This window comes from Aedes albopictus, chromosome 2, assembly GCF_035046485.1.
Source record: "Aedes albopictus strain Foshan chromosome 2, AalbF5, whole genome shotgun sequence".
NCBI classification, from domain to species: domain Eukaryota; kingdom Metazoa; phylum Arthropoda; class Insecta; order Diptera; family Culicidae; genus Aedes; species Aedes albopictus.
In genome coordinates, this window is record NC_085137.1 from 142,029,234 (window position 1) to 142,049,599 (window position 20,366).

The 20,366-nt window shown below is 40.2% G+C and overlaps 1 protein-coding gene across 6 annotated transcripts in view; it reads left to right on the forward strand.

Annotated features, from left to right (window-relative positions):
• LOC109416537 (nyctalopin) overlaps window positions 1–20,366 on the forward strand; it is a 705,340-nt gene that overhangs the window by 285,393 nt on the left and 399,581 nt on the right. For all 6 annotated transcript variants that reach the window (XM_062850552.1, XM_062850554.1, XM_062850557.1 and 3 more), the window contains exon 2: window positions 13,447–13,527. The gene's annotated coding sequence lies outside the window, so the exon portion shown is untranslated. The remainder of the gene's footprint in view (window positions 1–13,446; window positions 13,528–20,366) is intronic.

The window sequence follows — 20,366 nt, forward strand, 5'->3', positions numbered from 1 at the left end:
TGAGAAGCTCCACAAGCTTCTGTGAGAAGCTCCACAAGCTTCTGTGAGAAGCTTCAAAAATGTCTAATAATTCCAGTAAACAGATTTTTCGCACATTTACTGATGAACAGCTTTTCAATATTCTGGGACAAAATATTCAGGCCAGGAGCTGCTCATCATCGACAGATCATCCGAGCAACCGTGCAGAAAGCCGCCAAGCTCATTTCATTTCCAATCGCGTCCCAAATGGCGCAAAGTGCATCCCACTGTGAAATTACCGGCTGGCCGCAATTAGCTAATATAATAACACCGATATGATAGGGTCATAATGCACAGCACAACACATCACACACACACACACACACACACACACACACACACACACACACACACACACAAAGCCTGGTCCTAGCCGGATATAGCCTCCAAGCACCTACGTATGTCTGTTCATAATAACCAAATTTCCGAAACGAATCAGCTGCATCCATGTGCGTACTACAATCAGCAGCATTAGGATTGCCTAAATATGCAAAGTGCACATCCAGTTGGAGTAGATAGAGTGCTTCCCGGAACTTTCCTCCTCTACATGCTGCTTAGTTCTTCTCGAAGCTTCACAGGCTTCTGTGAGAAGCTTCCCAAGTTTCTATGAGAAGCTTCACAAGCTTCTATGAGAAGCTTCACAAGCTCCTGTGAGAAGCTTCTCAAGTTTCTGTAACAAGATATTCTATGAAAATCGTTGAGAGTTTCAGTGAGCAACTTCAAAAGCTCCGGTGAGAAGCTTCACAAGCTTTTATGAGAAACTTCATTAGCTTCTGAGAGAAGCTTCACAAGCATGTCATGACATTTTTCAACCCTGGTTAGAATATAAATCACTAAGAAGTGTATCACCGTTTGTTGTGTTTGTATATTTTTCAATTTAAAAAAAAAATGAAAAAAGGAGAAATTTTGAGACTTTTTTTTTTTAATTTCAACTTTTTTTGTTATGCATCTGTTACACCTTCCCAATCGGGACACCCACCGACCGACACCCAGAATTATGATTAACGATGTTCCGGTTTTGGCTTTGTGGGTTGATGTTAGGCAGCCAGTGCGCGTGGTGGCACCGCAAAGCTTGTTGCGTTCGTCGCTGATAATAATCAGTTTTCGGGGGGCCCGATTTCCGAAAGCTCCCAAATGTCGAAGAGAGGGTGGTGCAGTGGGGTGATATGCGAAACATATTTTGCATAAATTTATGCCACTGCCAAGCCTCGACCGTGGCCACCTCCAAAACGACTACGACCCGATTGCATTGCATTGGTTCGCTTTGGTGCCCGATATTGTGTAGTTATGATGGTTTTGTTTCTGTTGCCACAGTTTTATCGAGTCATTTCTCTTCGAGGACTCTTGGAATGGAGGTGGCTACCACCGTGAAGTGATATATGAGTGGTGGCCTCTCTCACTGCCACTAGTTCAAGTGGCCAGCTGTCATGTGTTCGCTGCAAAGGGGGTCTGACTGGGGTCAATCTGTGGGGGCGGGGCTGCCGTAGATATGCGGTGGATACGGAATAATTTATCTGAGGGGTATAAATTTCAGATCGCTGTGGATGCTAATTGGTAATGTGCTCGCAGTTTTTGAGTGCGTTGTGTATCCGTTTATCATTTATAAGAGTGGATGAATTAATGTTCAAGTTTTTTTTTCTCATCTACAATTTTATTTTCTTATCATTTTTATCAGCACCGTTTGAATTTATGAGGTAAATATGTTGTGAGTCAGTTGCACTGCACTGTTTATTTCAACAGCTCTGCAGATAATTCTTCTTGAAAAATTCACAAGTCCTGTGAGTTTGTTTGCTTTGCATTTTGTGAGGATGGTTTTAAGCAGATGTTTTGAACCTCTAGAATCATTTTTTTTTTATTCAGTTAGATCTAAGTATTACTTTTTTTGGCAGGGCCCGTTGCGTAATGGCTACACGTTCACTTCATAAATGGATGATCATGGGTTCGATCCCAGCCCCGGCTCTTGCAATTTTTCGTCAGTTGCTCTTCCTCCCGAGAGCGGCTGGCACCTGACCCTCTTCAGAGCAACGGACGCGGAAACCTGGATATCGGCTAACGGCAACTCATAATGGACCCCCCAATCGGACTGGGAAAGAAACAAGAGCCACACATTAATATCCTCGTGCTCATCATTCTACAATGGCACAATGGGAAAAAATAGGTATAAAACGCGAATAAATTCAATATCTCTGCTCGGAGTGGATGGATTCGAATGAAATTTTGACACAAACTGCAAAAATCTGTACAGTTTCAGATAAGAAGTGTGTCGTTCGCCGCACGATGCTGGAAATCAATGTATCGGCCCCGTTTTACCCCACTCTGTCTCTTTTTCACCTTTTTGGGAAAATCTTGATGTGCAAAATTAATGTTTTATTTAATTCGTGTTTGAGTAAAAACTTCGTAGTATCGAATGGAGCAGATTTGGCTCACCGTACGGCCCTAAAAATTGAAATATCTGCAAATAACCCCGATTTCCCCTATTTCTTTACACTTTCACATGCATCTCCGATCGGAGTGGAACGCAATCGATAGAAGCAGGACCAACCCTATGTCGAATTCCCGATACTATGGAAGGTTTTACACAAATACCAGTTAAATAAGGCATTTATTTTGCACACCAGTCGGCAAACATATGTGAGAAAAAGAGAGCGGGGTAAAACGAGCTCAATACACTGATTTACAGAATCGTGCGGCGTATGACATCATCCTTATCTGAAACTGTAGAGATATTTGCAGTTTGTGTCAAAATTTTATTCGAATCCATCCACTCCGAGCAGAAATATTGAATTTATTCGCGTTTTATACATATTTTTTCCCACTGTGCATGGGTGCAAAAGTGACATCAGCGCAAAGGCAATCAGTTCGATATCGTAGAATAAAAATACAATACATTTAGGCGCTGTACAAAGAGTAAATGCCGATTGGAATCGCTCACGCAGTGCCCCAGTCGACAATAGAGCTGTAAATTAGGTTAAGTGATTAAAGAATAGAAAAGTATTACTTTTAGTCATCTCAAATCAATTTTAACAGTTTTTGGATGGAATTTCTTTTTTATTCGCGATGTTATCAATTTTTGTTTTTGATTTTTCTAATTTTTCTTTTAGAACATCCCAAATTTTGTATTTTTTTTTTTGCTGGAGGCCTATCAGTGATATTTATTTTTAAACACGAAAACATTTTAGGAATTATTAATATTTTTTAAAATATTTTACATTATATTTTTTGCCAGGAAATGTTTATTTTCTGTGTGATTTCGAGGAAATAAATTTTGGAGTGTATGTAGCTCCGCTTAATTCTTCGATTTAATTCCTAATACCATGATAAAATGATTTGATAAAAAATATCTCATTTTTTTGCAATTTCATACAAAAAAACTATGACATCAGAAAGGTGACCGAAACATATTTTTTATGAATTCAAAATTGCAAATACGTTTTGAAAGGCATAAAAAATTAGATATGCAGAACAGCCGTAAATATCAGCCAAAAAGATAAAAGTTTTGATAGAATACAAAGCAAAAAGTCCCCGCTTTAAGACCTGGTTGGGTATAAGAGGACTAGCAGCTGTTAGGAGAACCGATTTTCACACTTCTGAAACTGAGTTGAAGCCAGCAGGTTGCAACGATTGGACTCGATGAAGTATTCCAAATGTTTTTTTTTTTCATTTATTATTATATTGTTTCAATAAGAGCATGTGTAGTTCCTCAGTTTTCGGTTATTTTCAAGTTATTCTAAGATTATCATCTGGTTCAAATAAGGTTTTTTTTTTAAATCAAAAATTACGAAAAGCATTATAATACCTATTTGAAGAATTTCTACCAGAATTTATGTACAAACCTTCATATAACTTTTTGAGGAAATAAAACCAAAGATTCTTAGATAACAATCCAAATACATAGGATAAATTTCTGAAAAAATCTGGCAAATTCAGTTTAAACGGTTATAGATTTTGAAAAATTAAAAAAAAAAACTTGAAAAAATTCTGCCGTAATTTATAAAAGTTTCGTGCGATATTTGTCAAAACATTAAGAGTTTCGTTGCTAGGTATTCTTGAAGAATTCCCGGATGAACAGTTGGGGAATATTTTGGGAAAACTCGTAGAAGAGATGGTCTGACTGATTTTCTTGGGATTAACTGTTAACAAGTTTAACCTGTAGATTGTTTTTATTATTTTTTTTTCATTCTGCAAGAAACAAATTATCAAAATTTACCCGGATTATTTTTTTCTTAGCTTACTGAATTCCTGCTATCATATTTGATGGAATTGTTGAAATAATCTTAGTATATTCCGTGAACATACAGTATTTCACTGTGCACACTTCGGCCTTTAAACAGTCTGCAAAAATTGCAATTGGAATCAAGTAAAAATAACGTCACAATTCCTAGAAATTTTAACAGATTTCAAGAATGTTGCTTATTGGAATTATTACCTGAAATAACAAATACACCAGGGATTCTCAAACTTTTTCAGCTCGCGGCCCATCCTCAACTGCAAAAGCATTTGTTGATCAACTTTCTTTCATTTTGATGGCATTAATAAATTCAGAAAATTCTTACTTATTTTTACAAAAAAAAAACCCATAGTTTGAGAAGTGCTGAAATACACTATATGGGAAATAGGTGAAAAAAAAAGGTCAGTGTAAGTGTTACGAAAGATTTTGAGTTTGGTGAAACTGGCAGATCTGGTATACCTTATCATATAGAGCTGTACAAAAGTTTGAAAACAGAAGAAGTAGAAGTAAAAGTTATGCGATGCTTGTTTCTGGGAATAGCAGTAAAATACTGTAATGTAAGTTATATTGAGGATTAAATAAGTTTGAATTTATATCTTGTACCGACTTTTCGAACCCTCTAAGCAGAATACCCTCTTCGAATGAGTGTAATCAGTTTCGTACCTTTTAATTCCGCCCTATGTTGTAGGAAGATTACAAGTGGTAGTCGAAATACGCGTATCTGCCAAAGGATAAGCAACATAGGGTTGAATTTATAATGAAAATAAATAATATTTCAGTTAGAAACTGATCGCAAAAATATTGCTTTCAATAAGTGTTCGTTCACCCTGGATCCGCATTCTAACAGTAACCTAAGGCAATCATAGAAAGCTCATGAATAATCCTTTTTTATTTAAAAAAAAAAAACAAGTATAGTTCCCAAGGTATACGTATTTGCAATATAATTCCAGAAATATTATCTTTTCAAGATTTGTTTCGTTGAGAGAGTCTGCAAAAATACAAGATTTACTGTTACGTTATTTCAAAATATTTCAAAAATATTCTCTAGTTAAGTTTCGTGAAAATTATTTTAGTGGAATCTGGAGCAATTTTAACTTTTAGTTGGATTAGGAATATATTCGAAATTTGTTTGGCAGAACTCATATACAAATATATAAATGAACATCTAGAAAATAATCAAAAATAATCTTTAGTGGCAATTACATAGTCTATTAATGAAATTCCTGAAGGTGTACTTGCAAAAATAAGTAGTAAGATTACTAATAAGAGCTCAAGAAAATTCTTCAGAAATTTTTCCATGACTTTTGCCATTGAAAAAAAATGAAAAACTCTGATTTAGCGGTAATAGTCTTGGAAAAGTTTCTGAAAAAAAATCTTAAGCAATATACTGCCGTTCTACGCATAATTGCCCCATGTTATATGGGATTCCCATAAAAAGCATGGTACACTAATTACGTAACGCAAAAATTGATCATTTCAGACCCCCTCCCTCCCCCCATGTAACGCTTTTTGTATGAAAAGTCAAAAAAAATTGTATGGGTCGTAACGCTGAGCTAGACTCCCCCCCTCCCCCTATAGCGTTACGTAATTTGTGTACGATGCCAAACGTGGGACAAACGGCAGTAAAAGTTGTAATTCCATCAAGAATATCAAAAAAATAATAACTTTTTTTGTTTCGAAACTATTACCCAAATTGCTCAATGAATTTTTCGAAAATTTTCCTAGAGTTTTGACCATTAAACAGTTGCCGTTTTCATTTGTATTTAACGGTTAACGTCTTGGAATAGAAGATAAACACATTTGAAACAGTTTTGTGGATCACTTAGATTTTCTATAATCAAAATATGTTTAGGTTACATAAGGCAATTTTTGAAAAATGACCATTTTTCATTAAAACTCAAGAAAGAATTAGTTGTCTTAATAGGGTTGTTTTGATCTAATCCCCGTTTAACTAAGCACCAACTAATAATGTTCGGCTTTATTCTTGGCCGCATTGCCAATTTGGTATAAATTATTCATTTGTAAATTAGCTTCCATATCAAGTAAAAAATATTGTGAAAGAACTACAATTTTTTTAAAATAATAAGATTGAGTAATTGTTCCTCGAATTCTGTTTTCTACTAGTCCACGTCTATTTCGGCCACAACCTGAATTCAATTACCAGCACACCTTCTATGTGACACTATGGTACATAGGATGGTCAAAAATTATGATTTTACCCGTAGATGTTTATTCGAAAAGTCGGTTGAATTCTGCGCAATCCAAATCAAATCATATGTTCATATCGATTGAGCAGAAAGCTTTTGTATTGACATGAATTGAGTTTAAGAAAAACGACCAAAATATAAATCTATCAATATGTTTGTCCATTTGATAATAATACACCATCACAGTGCACTGCAACGAAGAAATTTTTTAAAGGCAAAAATGTCCTGAATGGAGGATAACGTGCTTCTAGAGCAGGCCTTCTTCCTAGTCGAGGACAACTTGTGGTTTACATTTTACCGACGGTAAAAAAGTAATTTATTCAGTTTATTGAGTAACTTTGTCTGCATTCTGCAGCAGTGAAATTTAACTTTGAGGTGCCACAGAGCGATTGTGAGATGTGAATTGAAGGTTGGTACAAAAAGTGAAGCTGGCGAAGCTAAAACTGAACGGTGGTGAAAAAATAAAAATATTTTCCAACATTTTTGAACTTTTCTATGATGGTAATTTGAAATTTCGTGTTTATATTGACCTCGCATTATTTTTTTTGTGTTAATGAAATGAGCATTTCTCAGCTGAATTCACTAGACTGATTGTAAGACTAAGACATAGAGATAATAATGACAGGGATTGAGGATAATAATATAGATTGAGAGATACACTGCCGTTCTAAGCATATCTGTACCATGTTGTTTTTCTACGCATACTGTCCCACTGCTCTAACTTAAGTTTTATCTTAAAATTAATGTTTGAAAGAGGCTTAACGTTATCGTGAAATATTTATTTGTGATGCAAATTGGAAAAAACATCAAATTAACTTCAAATGACTCTGTTACTGAGAAAAACATGGCTAGAATGCAAAACAACATGGGACAGATATGCTTAGAAGGGCAGTACAGTGATTAAAAAACAGGCAGAGAATGGAAGCCAGACAGATATTGAGAGTGACATAGATTAAAAAGAATAGAGATCGAGAAAGTCAGAGATTGGGATTCAGAGAAACAGGAACTAATGTAAAATTTTGAAATTTCGAGATTTAGAAAATAAAAAAAAATTAGAAAGATATGGAATGAGAAAAAAAAACAAATTGAAAGAATTTGAGAGAGTCAGATATTAACTCTTACGTGGCCAACATGGTACCCAGCGCCCATTTAAAAAGCACGGTGTAGAAAAAAGCAAAAGGTTTGACGGACACATAACGGTTCAAAAGGAAGAATGATTGGAATAGGCGTGCATTGACAAATGCAGAAATTCAAAATGATGAAGAATAAGAGAGACAGGAATTGAGAAACTTAGATCGAGAGAGACAGAGAACGTGAGAGACTGTGATTGAGAGAATACAGAGATTGAGCTTGTGAAGCTTTTCACAGAAGCTTAGGGAGCTTCCCACAGAAACCTATGAAACCTATCTCACACAGGCTTGCGAAGCTTCTCACAGAAGCTTCTCACAGAAGCTTGCCAAGTTTCTCACGGAAGCTTACGAAGTTTATCGCAGAGGTTTGTGAAGTTCATTTTAGAAGCCTGTAAAACTCCTTTCAGAAGCTTGCGAAGCTTCTCTCAAAAGCTTCTCACAGAAGTTTTGAAACTTCTCACAAAAGCTTGTACAGCTACTCACAGAAGCTTGCGGAATTTCTTAAAGGAGCTTGCGAAACTTCTCACCTAAGCTTGCGAAGATTCTCACAAAAGCTTACAAAGCTTCTTACATAAGCTTCGGCAGCTTCTCACATAAGCTTCGGAAGCTTCTCACAGAAGCTTGTGAAGCTTCTCACAGAAGCTTGTGAAGCTTCTCACAGAAGCTTGTGAAGCTTCTCACAGAAGCTTGTGAAGCTTCTCACAGAAGCTTGTGAAGCTTCTCACAGAAGCTTGTGAAGCTTCTCACAGAAGCTTGTGAAGCTTCTCACAGAAGCTTGTGAAGCTTCTCACAGAAGATTGTGAAGATTCTCACAGAAGCTTGTGAAGCTTCTCACAGAAGCTTGTGAAGCTTCTCCCAGAAGCTTGTGAAGCTTCTCACAGAAGCTTGTGAAGCTTCTCACAAAAGCTTGTGAAGCTTCTCACAAAAGCTTGTGAAGCTTCTCACAGAAGCTTGTGAAGCTTCTCACAGAAGCTTGTGAAGCTTCTCACAGAAGCTTGTGAAGCTTCTCACAGAAGATTGTGAAGCTTCTCACAGAAGCTTGTGAAGCTTCTCCCAGAAGCTTGTGAAGCTTCTCCCAGAAGCTTGTGAAGCTTCTCCCAGAAGCTTGTGAAGCTTCTCCCAGAAGCTTGTGAAGCTTCTCCCAGAAGCTTGTGAAGCTTCTCCCAGAAGCTTGTGAAGCTTCTCCCAGAAGCTTGTGAAGCTTCTCCCAGAAGCTTGTGAAACTTCTCCCAGAAGCTTGTAAAGCTTCTCACAGAAGCTTTGTGAAGCTTCTCCCAGAAGCTTGTGAAGCTTCTCCCAGAAGCTTGGAAAGCTTCTCATCAGAAGCTTGTGAGGCTTCTCCCAGAAGCTTGTGAAGCTTCTCCCAGAAGCTTGTGAAGCTTCTCCCAGAAGCTTGTGAAGCTTCTCCCAGAAGCTTGTGAAGCTTCTCCCAGAAGCTTGTGAAGCTTCTCCCAGAAGCTTGTGAAGCTTCTCCCAGAAGCTTGTGAAGCTTCTCCCAGAAGCTTGTGAAGCTTCTCCCAGAAGCTTGTGAAGCTTCTCCCAGATGCTTGTGAAGCTTCTCACAGAAGCTTGTGAAGCTTCTCCCAGAAGCTTGTGAAGCTTCTCCCAGAAGCTTGTGAAGCTTCCCCCAGAAGCTTGTGAAGCTTCCCCCAGAAGCTTGTGAAGCTTCTCCCAGAAGCATGTGAAGCTTCTCCCAGAAGCTTGTGAAGCTTCTCCCAGAACCTTGTGAAGCTTCTCCCAGAAGCTTGTGGAGCTTCTCCCAGAAGCTTGTGAAGCTTCTCCCAGAAGCTTGTGAAGCTTCTCCCAGAAGCTTGTGAAGCTTCTCCCAGAAGCTTGTGAAGCTTCTCCCAGAAGCTTGTGAAGCTTCTCCCAGAAGCTTGTGAAGCTTCTCCCAGAAGCTTGTGAAGCTTCTCCCAGAAGCTTGTGAAGCTTCTCCCAGAAGCTTGTGAAGCTTCTCCCAGAAGCTTGTGAAGCTTCTCCCAGAAGCTTGTGAAGCTTCTCCCAGAAGCTTGTGAAGCTTCTCCCAGATGCTTGTGAAGCTTCTCACAGAAGCTTGTGAAGCTTCTCCCAGAAGCTTGTGAAGCTTCTCCCAGAAGCTTGTGAAGCTTCCCCCAGAAGCTTGTGAAGCTTCTCCCAGAAGCATGTGAAGCTTCTCCCAGAAGCTTGTGAAGCTTCTCCCAGAACCTTGTGAAGCTTCTCCCAGAAGCTTGTGGAGCTTCTCACAGAAGCTTGTGAAGCTTCTCCCAGAAGCTTGTGAAGCTTCTCCCAGAAGCTTGTGAAGCTTCTCCCAGAAGCTTGTGAAGCTTCTCCCAGAAGCTTGTGAAGCTTCTCCCAGAAGCTTGTGAAGCTTCTCCCAGAAGCTTGTGAAGCTTCTCCCAGAAGCTTGTGAAGCTTCTCCCAGAAGCTTGTGAAGCTTCTCCCAGAAGCTTGTGAAGCTTCTCCCAGAAGCTTGTGAAGCTTCTCCCAGAAGCTTGTGAAGCTTCTCCCAGAAGCTTGTGAAGCTTCTCCCAGAAGCTTGTGAAGCTTCTCCCAGAAGCTTGTGAAGCTTCTCCCAGAAGCTTGTGAAGCTTCTCCCAGAAGCTTGCGAAGCTTCTCCCAGAAGCTTGTGAAGCTTCTCCCAGAAGCTTGTGGAACTTCTCACAGAAGCTTATGAAGCTTCTCCCAGAAGCTTGTGAAGCTTCTCCCAGAAGCTTGTGAAGCTTCTCCCAGAAGCTTGTGAAGCTTCTCCCAGAAGCTTGTGAAGCTTCTCCCAGAAGCTTGTGAAGCTTCTCCCAGAAGCTTGTGAACCTTCTCCCAGAAGCAAGTAAAGCTTCTCACAGAAGCTTGTGAAGTTTCTCACAGATGATTGTGTAGCGTCTCACAGAAGCTTGTGGCGCTTCTCACTGAAGCTTGTGAAGCTTCTCACGGAAGCTTGTGAAGCATCTCACAGAAGCTTGTGAAGCTTCTCACAGAAGCATACGAAGCTTCTCAAAGAATCTTGTGAAGCTTCATACAGAAGCTTGTGAAGCCTTTCACAGAAGTCTGCAAAGCTTCTCACAGAAGCCTGCAAAGCTTATCACAGTAGCTTACGAAGCTTCTCGCAAAAGCTTGTGAAGCTTCTCACAGATGCTTACGAAGCTTCTCAAAGAATATTGTGATGCTTCACACAGAAGCTTGTGAAGCCTTTCACAGAAGTCTGCAAAGCTTCTCACAGAAGCCTGCAAAAGCTTATCACAGTTGCTTACAAAGCTTCTCACAAAAGCTTGTGAAGCTAATCACAGAGGCTTCTGGAGCTTTTCACAGAAACCTTTGAAGGTTCTCCCAGAAGCTTATTAATCTTCTCACAGCGGCTTGCAATGCTTTTCAAAGAAGCCTCTTTAAGAAAATTGTGAAGCTTCATACAGAAGCTTGTGTGATGCTGGAGCTTGTGAAGTTATTCACTGAAGCTTGTGAATCTTCTAACCGAAGCTTTTTAAGAATCTCACCAGAAGTTTCTGAATCTTTTCCCTAAAAAATTTTTGAAATTTGTCTCAGATGTTTGTAACGCATTTTGGCGAGTGGCTTACAGCCGTTTCAAAAGTCTGTCATCTTCGGCCATTCATAACCAAGATAGATTATTACATCATCAAACAACTCAGTCACTGGTCCCCGTATTTGCTCAAACCGAATTTCCATTACCCATCATCGTTTGTTTTCGGATATAGCTTTGCGCAAACAATTATTACGCAAAAGCGTCGTCGCCATCGTCGTGGGAGCCTAGAAGCAGTCGAAAAACAAACGTTTTGCGACTCGATAAAAGCATCATCGGAATGAAACATAAACCACCACTTCCCCTCGCTAGTGCTGGTGTGGTTGCGCTGCCTTGCCTATATTTTGTGACGTGAGAAAATGTGCTAAAATTTTTGGATTTCTTGTTGAGCGCATAAAACGCGCCCCTCGATGACCCCCGAACTTTATATAATGTGACGCGAAGGAAAACTTTCCTCCCGAAAAAAAAAACTAGCAGACTTAGCCTAGGTAGCGTAACGAGAGTTTGAATCGACACAACCAGCACAAGAAACAACTCTGAGCACGTTGATTAGTTTTGGAAATTCTTCCAAAACTTTCTTCGGTTCCGTGTGCCAGCCCGTTGCAAGAAATGTACCGCCTCGGTTGTTTAACAACAATCGGAATTCTTTCTTGCAACAACGGTGCTGCAACTGCTAAAACGCATTCGGTCGAGGTTTTTAGTAGCCAAGAACAAAATCGGGGAGAAAAAATGGACTGGAAAACAAGCTGCCAGGGTAAAGTTTTCCTCCGTTTGGACAGGCTTGTTTTTGCTCTTTGGAGATTCAGGGTGATGCACAGTGGGAATAAATTTGTGAAAAATTTCTGAAACTGTACTGTATTCAGCATGAGAAACAATTTGCATAATATCCTCATTTTTTTTCTTTTAAACTTTATCTCGTCGGCACAGAAACAAATATTATTTTTAAATTCTTAAACATACCCTAAATTTATGGCAATTTCTGAAAATTCTGAAAAAAAAATCCGGATCGAGACGATTGAAGATTTTTAAAATATTGAAATGTATGCCAGGTGGCTGAAAATCTCTGAGAATCCGTAGGAATTTTCAGAGATAGTTTATTAATATTTTGGGAAGCTTTTAGGTTTTTTTGAAAACATATGAAACAATTTCTTAATTTAAGAATTTATTAGGTTAGGAATTTCTCAAAATTCTTTAGAATTTTTGAAAATAAATTAAATATATTTCATGGAGGTCAATAAATTAAATGTACTTAGAAAAGTCAATGGAATCTTTTTTTGATGGAATTTATTTTTGATGTATCCTAATTTGGTCGGCTCAAGTGATGCCGAGCATGACGGAGCCGGAAACATTAACAGTGCGCATTGTTTGTAATCATCTTTCCAAATTTCCTATAATTTCCAACATTTTTGTCCCATTGTACTCAACAAAACGGAAAAGAGAACACACCTTCGGAACTGAGTTTGACAACTGTGCAGCAGAACATAGACCTTTTCAAAAGTGTCCAACCGTTGACACGCTGCTTGAGCATTCAACAATCGACCAACCGACGACGACAACATGATCGGTTTGGAGTTGAGCCAAAAACTCAAAAAAAGGAAAGAAAGAACCCAACATTATGAACATTATGCGCTTAGGTTTGTGTCAGCCGGTTGTTTTCCTGTTTATTGCCGGTTGGCGTTCGGAATTCTGGATCTGGAAGGGTGCGTGGGACTGGGAAGGAAAAGTGCAGAATCAGCTTCAACTAGTTTCATCCGTCGCTCTGTTGTTTGCTGCGGAAAGGATTTTGGGGACGGATTTTCTCGGCATTATTATGGAAAAGAACCAGAATAAAAAAAAACTTGGAAGGATAAAGAAAAACTAGCAATACGGGGAAGCAACACGGGTTAATGTGATTTTAATGGACGTTTATTATGCACCGGATGATGTCGACGTGATGAAGTTTGACAATGTTTTGCGGAGAGGTCTGATGTTTTTGATAAATGCAAGTTTAAATCGTGTTGTCCAATCAAGATTCCTCTCCTCTTCTTGGCGTAACGTCCTCACTGGGACAAAGCCTGCTTCTCAGCTTAGTGTTCTATGAGCACTTCCACAGTTATTAACTGAGAGCTTCCTCTGCCAATGACCATTTTGCATGTGTATATCGTGTGGCAGGCACGAAGATACTCTATGCCCAAGGAAGTCAAGGAAATTTCCTTTACGAAAAGATCCTGGACCGACCGGGAATCGAATCCGTCACCCTCAGCATGGTCATGCTGAATACCCGTGCGTTTACCGCCTCGGCTATATGGGCCCTATCCAATCAAGATTGTACATTGAAAATTGCTAATAAATTGTTTTTTGCTTCTTTGATTTCAGGTCCAATCGTATGGGACTGTAACAATGATGGAATGGATTTGAAGGAACAGCAGGGAATGACGGATACTAGCTGAATAAAAGGTATGTTGATATCACCGAACAGACGATAAATCCATCATGATTATAATTACATGAGGAATCGAATCTCAAGAAACGAATATTCATCAAATTTGCTTTATGGCGACCATAAGCTGTATCAAAGAAACATTTACTACACAGTTAGAAAAAATCACCGACTTCGGTAATGTTTTACCGAAATCTCAACCGTTAAGTTTGTTTTACAGGAAAAATTCGGTAAAGGTAGCAACTTTTGCCGAAGTTCGTTAGAGTTTGACAGATAAACGATAACATTTTACCGAAATTTGTTATTTTTTTACAGAATTTCGTTGAAAATCCATTACCGAACGCTCAGCGGTTGAGATTTCGGTAAAAATTACCGAACGCGATTAGCTGTGTATATGGTGACCGTTGTTGTGCCACAAGTGTAATATAAAAAACGGAAATAGTTTTGAAAGCTTTCATAAAATCTTGAAAAGAATCGAGAATTAGAAAATTTTGTTTTTTTGTTGTATTTTTTTAGCTAAATCGACTCCTCTGTAGACCATTCAGTTTGATGAGAAACTTTCCAAGCTTCTGATGAGAAACTTTTCACGCTTCTAAACTTCTGAAAAGAAGCATTCCAAACTTCTGAAAAGAAGCTTTCCAAGCTTCTGAAAAGAAGCTTTCCAATCTTCTGCAGCGAATCTTTCCGAACTTCTGAAGAGAAGCTTCCCAAGCTTCTGAGGGGAAGCTTTCCAAGCTTCTGAGGGGAAGCTTTCCAAGCTTCTAAGGAGAACTCTTTCCAAGCTTCTTAAGAGAAGCTTTCCAAGCTTCTGAGAAGAAGCTTTCAAAGCTTCCGAGGAGAAGCTTCCCAAGCTTCTGAAGAGAAGCTTTCCAAGCTTCAGAAGAGAAGCTTTCCAAGCTTTTGAAGAGAAGCTTTCCAGCATCTGAAGAGAAGCTTTCTAAGCTACTGAAGAGAAAAAGCCTTCTAAGCTACTGAAGAGAAAAAGCTTTCCAAGCTTCTGAAAAGAAGCTTTCCAAGCTTCTGAAGAGAGGCTGTCCAAACTTCTGAAGAAAAGCTTTCCAAGCATCTGAAGCGTAGTTTTCCAAGCTTCTGAAGAGAAGCTTTCCAAGCTTCTGAAGAGAAGCTTGCCAAGCTCCTAAAGAGAAGCTTTCCAAAATTCTGAAGAGAAGCTTTCCGAGCTTCTGAAGAGAAGCTTTCCAAGCTTCGGAAGAGAAGCTTTCCAAGCTTCTGAAGAGAAGCTTTCCAAGCTTCTGAAGAGAAGCTTTCCAAGCTTCTGAAGAGAAGCTTTCCAAGCTTCTGAAGAGAAGCTTTCCAAGCTTCTGAAGAGAAGCTTTCCAAGCTTCTGAAGAGAAGCTTTCCAAGCTTCTGAAGAGAAGCTTTCCAAGCTTCTGAAGAGAAGCTTTCCAAGCTTCTGAAGAGAAGCTTTCCAAGCTTCTGAAGAGAAGCTTTCCAAGCTTAAGAAGAGCAGCTTTCCAAGCTTCTGAAGAGAAGCTTTCCAAGTTTCTGAAGAGAAGCTTTCCAAGCTTCTGAAGAAAAGCTTTCCAAGCTTCTGAAGAGAAGCTTTCCAAGCTTCTGAAGAGAAGGTTTCCAAGCTTCTGAAGAGAAGGTTTCCAAGCTTCTGAAGAGAAGCTTTCCAAGCTTCTGAAGAGAAGCTTTCCAAGCTTCTGAAGAGAAGCTTTCCAAGCTTCTGAAGAGGAGCTTTCCAAGCTTCTGAAGAGAAGCTTTCCAAGCTTCTGAAGAGAAGCTTTCCAAGCTTCTAAAGAGAAGCTTTCCAAGCTTCTAAAGAGAAGTTTCCAAGCTTCTAAAGAGAAGCTTTCCAAGCTTCTGAAGAGAAGCTTTCCGAACTCCTGAAGAGAAGCTTTCCAAGCTTCTGAGGAGAAGCTTTCTAAGTTTCCTAAAAGCAACTTTCCAAGCTTCCGAGGAGAAGCTTTCTAAGCTTCTGAGGAGAAGCTTTCCAAGCTTCTGAAGAAAAGATTTCCAAGCTTCTGGAGAGAAAGCTTTACAAGTTCCTGCAGAGAAGCTTTCCAAGTTTCTGAAAAGAAACTTTCCAAGCTTCTGAAGAGAATGTTTTCAAGCGTCTGAAGAGAAACTTTCCAAGTTTCTAAAATGAAGCTATCCAAGCTTCCGGAATGAGGCTTTCCAAGCTTCCGAAATGAAACTTTTCAAGCTTCTGAAGGGAAGCTTGCCAAGCTTCTAATGAGACTCTTCCCAAGCTTCTGATGAAAAGCTTTGCAAACTTCTGAAGAGAAGTTTTCCAAGTTTCTGAAATGAATCTTTTCAAGCTTCTGAATAGAAACTTTCCATGATTCAAATTCCAAGCTTTCCAAGTTTCTGATGAGTAGTATTCCAAGCTTTTACTGAGATGTTTCCCAAACATTAACCTCTTCTCTGAAAATAACTCCAAAAATTCTAAGCTTTTAAAGCCGTTCCCGATTAATTTTGTGACTTTAGTGACTCGCCTTTTATCATCCATCAATTTAGAAACGAAAGCAAGCAAACAATATCAAACAACACCACCATCAGTCCCAACGAAGGACGCCGCGACAGGAGGGAACTAGCATTATCCTTGTTGACGAACATGGTGGTCGAACAGCGTCATCCACCTCATCAACTAGCACCAACGTCGCGCCATCCAGCGCCAGCGGGAAGCACAGTTTCCAAGAAGTCTACGCCACTACACGGTCGTCGTCCCGGAAGCTAGGAAGGGGAACTTTACCAAGAATTAATTAAGCCATAAAACTGCGGCGTGCAGCTGTTGTGCGACCATTTTCTCCGTTGTTGTCCCTGGTCGGGTCCCGTCGTGTCGTCGGGTCTATCTGAGTGTATGTGTGTTCCTCCCAAGTCGGCCTCCCGCCATCAGTTCAAAGGATGTCACTCGCCGGATTCCGAACAACTCTCCTCCGGACAAGGAAAACAATCAAATATTGGCACACCCGCAAGAATCAGACGGCGGCAGCGTTGAAGATTGATTTCGATTCGCAATTGACGGTCTCTTTGTTTGCGTGGAGGGAGGTCAAACCGGAAGTTGGCGACGGCTAATTAGTGTGTTTTAGAGATCGAACTCGATGCTGCCCCGAAGATGCTGAGTCCTGTTGAAATCGATAAGTTTGAGTTGGATGGAAGTTTTGGCGCACAGCTTGATTGATGGCGTTTATCTTGTGCTGAATCAGAGAAATTTTGAGTAAACGATGGTGTGGATTCGGCAATTGCTAGGGAAGGAAGAGGATATCTTGTTTAGACAGAGAGGGTGCTTTTATTTGTGCTTATCGATTATTGGAAGAAATCCAAAAAAAATATGAAAAGTCATTTACCATATATAAATATCGAAATAACAACTGATTACGCCATTTAAAATTAGGAAAAATCAAAAGTTGAAGTTTAAAAAATTAATAAAAAAAATTAAACTTTTAAAATAAAATAAAAATACCGAGGGTTCCAGCTACTTTGGCAGTGACTTCTATTTTGGGCACTTTATCGCTATAACTCTGACAATTTTGAACCAATTACTATACCTGCCTCAATGCGTTCCAAAAATTGATCAAAACTGACCCAAGTGGCTCGGATCCCTATAAAATAAAAAAATTTTGAATTTATGAATTTATAAATTTATAAGTTTATAAACAAAATATTTAAAAATTTAAAATTTGAAAATTGAAAAAAAAAATAAAATTAAAAAATTTAAAAATTTGAAAATTTGAAAATTTGAATATTTGAAAATTTAAAAATTTAAAAATTTGAAAATTTTAAAATTTTAAAATTTTAAAATTTTAAAATTTTAAAATTTTAAATTCAAAAATTCATTCTTTTACATTGGCTCACAACTTATATCAGCTTCACAACCAGCCGAATTTTGTTGTAGTAGGCCAGCTCATACGCCTTACTCTTAAATACCAATGACCCTATTGATTGTTAGTCTCACATCTCTAATAAACTCGCTTCACCTTTCACACAATCAATCAAGAACGATGCAGCAGTACCGTTTCGAAATGCTCCACTCTGATGTAGTCCTTCAGGTACACTCATTCCGTAGGTAACGAATGGTTTGCTTTGAAATTGTTAAATGTTTTAGACTTCTCTCTTTGACATTCCACTAACCTTTGACCTACTGGGAAGATCACTAACCTTTGACCCTCTGACTAGGTAGGATCGTTGGGCAGTAGGGATTTAACCGCCAAGTGTGCTGTGAAATGACGATTCCAATTCCGGGGTTGTTTGTTTTGTTTTACTTTCGGATGCAAATGGGTGTGGACGATGATGGTTTAGAGAGCAATGGGACTCCCAATCACTGTTTCTACGGGGCAGCGTTTTGTAGTAAAATTATCAAACATTCATTAGCCAAAAATTTGTAGCTCTGGCTCTGCTGTGGATCTGCTCTGGCTCTGCTCTGGCTCTGCTCTGGCTCTGCCCTGGCTCTGCTCTGGCTCTGCTCTGGCTCTGCTCTGGCTCTGCTCTGGCTCTGCTCTGGCTCTGCTCTGGCTCTGCTCTGGCTCTGCTCTGGCTCTGCTCTGGCTCTGCTCTGGCTCTGCTCTGGCTCTGCTCTGGCTCTGCTCTGGCTATGCTCTGGCTCTGCTCTGGCTCTGCTCTGGCTCTGCTCTGGCTCTGCTCTGGCTCTGCTCTGGCTCTGCTCTGGCTCTGCTCTGGCTCTGCTCTGGCTCTGCTCTGGCTCTGCTCTGGCTCTGCCCTGGCTCTGCCCTGGCTCTGCTCTGGCTCTGCTCTGGCTCTGCTCTGGCTCTGCTCTGGCTCTGCTCTGGCTCTGCTCTGGCTCTGCTCTGGCTCTGCTCTGGCTCTGCTCTGGCTCTGCTCTGGCTCTGCTCTGGCTCTGCTCTGGCTCTGCTCTGGCTCTGCTCTGGCTCTGCTCTGGCTCTGCTCTGGCTCTGCTCTGGCTCTGCTCTGGCTCTGCTCTGGCTCTGCTCTGGCTCTGCTCTGGCTCTACTCTGGCTCTGCTCTGGCTCTGCTCTGGCTCTGCTCTGGCTCTGCTCTGGCTCTGCTCTGGCTCTGCTCTGGCTCTGCTCTGGCTCTGCTCTGGCTCTGCTCTGGCTCTGCTCTGCTCTGGCTCTGCTCTGGCTCTGCTCTGGCTCTGCTCTGGCTCTGCTCTGGCTCTACTCTGGCTCTGCTCTGGCTCTGCTCTGGCTCTGCTCTGGCTCTGCTCTGGCTCTGCTCTGGCTCTGCTCTGGCTCTGGCTCTGGCTCTGGCTCTGGCTCTGGCTCTGGCTCTGGCTCTGGCTCTGGCTCTGGCTCTGGCTCTGGCTCTGGCTCTGGCTCTGGCTCTGGCTCTGGCTCTGGCTCTGGCTCTGGCTCTGGCTCTGGCTCTGGCTCTGGCTCTGGCTCTGGCTCTGGCTCTGGCTCTGGCTCTGGCTCTGGCTCTGGCTCTGGCTCTGGCTCTGGCTCTGGCTCTGGCTCTGGCTCTGGCTCTGGCTCTGGCTCTGGTTCTGCTCTGGCTCTGCTCTGGCTCTGCTCTGGCTCTGGCTTTGATCAACTCTAGTTCTGCTCAGGGATGGGAAATGTCATAAAAATGTCATTTCGTTATTTGTTAATTCTACTACATTTACGTATGTAGTCGGAAATGTTAATCGACGACACCATCGATTATCCATAACTACTCAGCCTTACGGACTGGTGCTGAGTACGAACAGAAATTTACACCGAAAGTGGTGTAAATAGAAAAATGTCATGACATTTTTTTCATGAAATTCCGCGACGTTTTCCACTCCTGGCTCTGCTCTTTTTTGGCTCTGCTCAAGCTCTGCTCTGGCTCTGCTTCTGATCTGCTCCTTTAACATTGCTTTTATACATTCCTTCTGTAAATCCTATTAGAATTCTTAAAGCAATCTTCTCGTGAATTTTCAGCATTGCTGCAAGGAGTTTTTTTTTTTGCAATTTCTTTGGAGCTCTTCTTGGAAATTTCGAAGAGAATCGCACTCTTCTGAAAATTCTCAAATTTTTATTTTATAAATTCCTTCCACAGCGAAAGTGCTTCTTTGAGAATGTCTTCGGCAAATCTTTTGTAATCTTCTGCAACGTTTTCTTTAGAAACTTCTATGGTAATTTTAATGAGAATTGATTCGATAGTCATATCAGGAATTTTGATTACGGTTGTTTTTCAGGTAATACTATTAACATTTTATCAAAATTTCCTCCGATTTTTTTGTTTGATATTTATGTTGCAAGTTCATTGAGCTGTTCTATAAAAATTCATTTGAAAAGCTCTATCGGGAATTCCTATGGACATTCCTTTAAGCAGATTCTTTAAAACAATGTGGGAGTTCCTGTGTAATTTCTGTGGTATTTTTTGAACAAATCCAGGTTCTAAAGTATTTTTGATAAGTTTTTTGGAAATATATTTAGTGAGATTAGTTTTTTTTTATTTTTCAAAATTTTGTCGATTATTTTTAACTCCGGCTTATTTTTAATTCCTTCAAAATTCCCTCAGCATATTAAGCTGATACTATTTTGGTAACCTCTTCGGCATGTTTAGTAATTACTTGATGGGTTTAATCACCGTTAACGAGTATATCTCTTTATTGTTGATATTTCTCGGTGAACGAATAAAACAAACTTGTTTTTTGCGTGACGTTTCGGCCTAATCACATTTCGGCCATCTTCAGACGCAATTTGATCGCCGCAGCTGATGCTACCTCCTATCCAGCTGGGAGATCACGTACCACTGAGTGGTACGTGATCTCCCAGCTGGATAGGAGGTAGCATCAGCTGCGGCGATCAAATTGCGTCTGAAGATGGCCGAAATGTGATAAGGCCGAAACGTCACGCAAAAAACAAGTTTGTTTTATTCGTTCACCGAGAAATATCAACAATAAAGAGATATATATGTTTAGTAATTGTTTTAATCAATTTCTCGA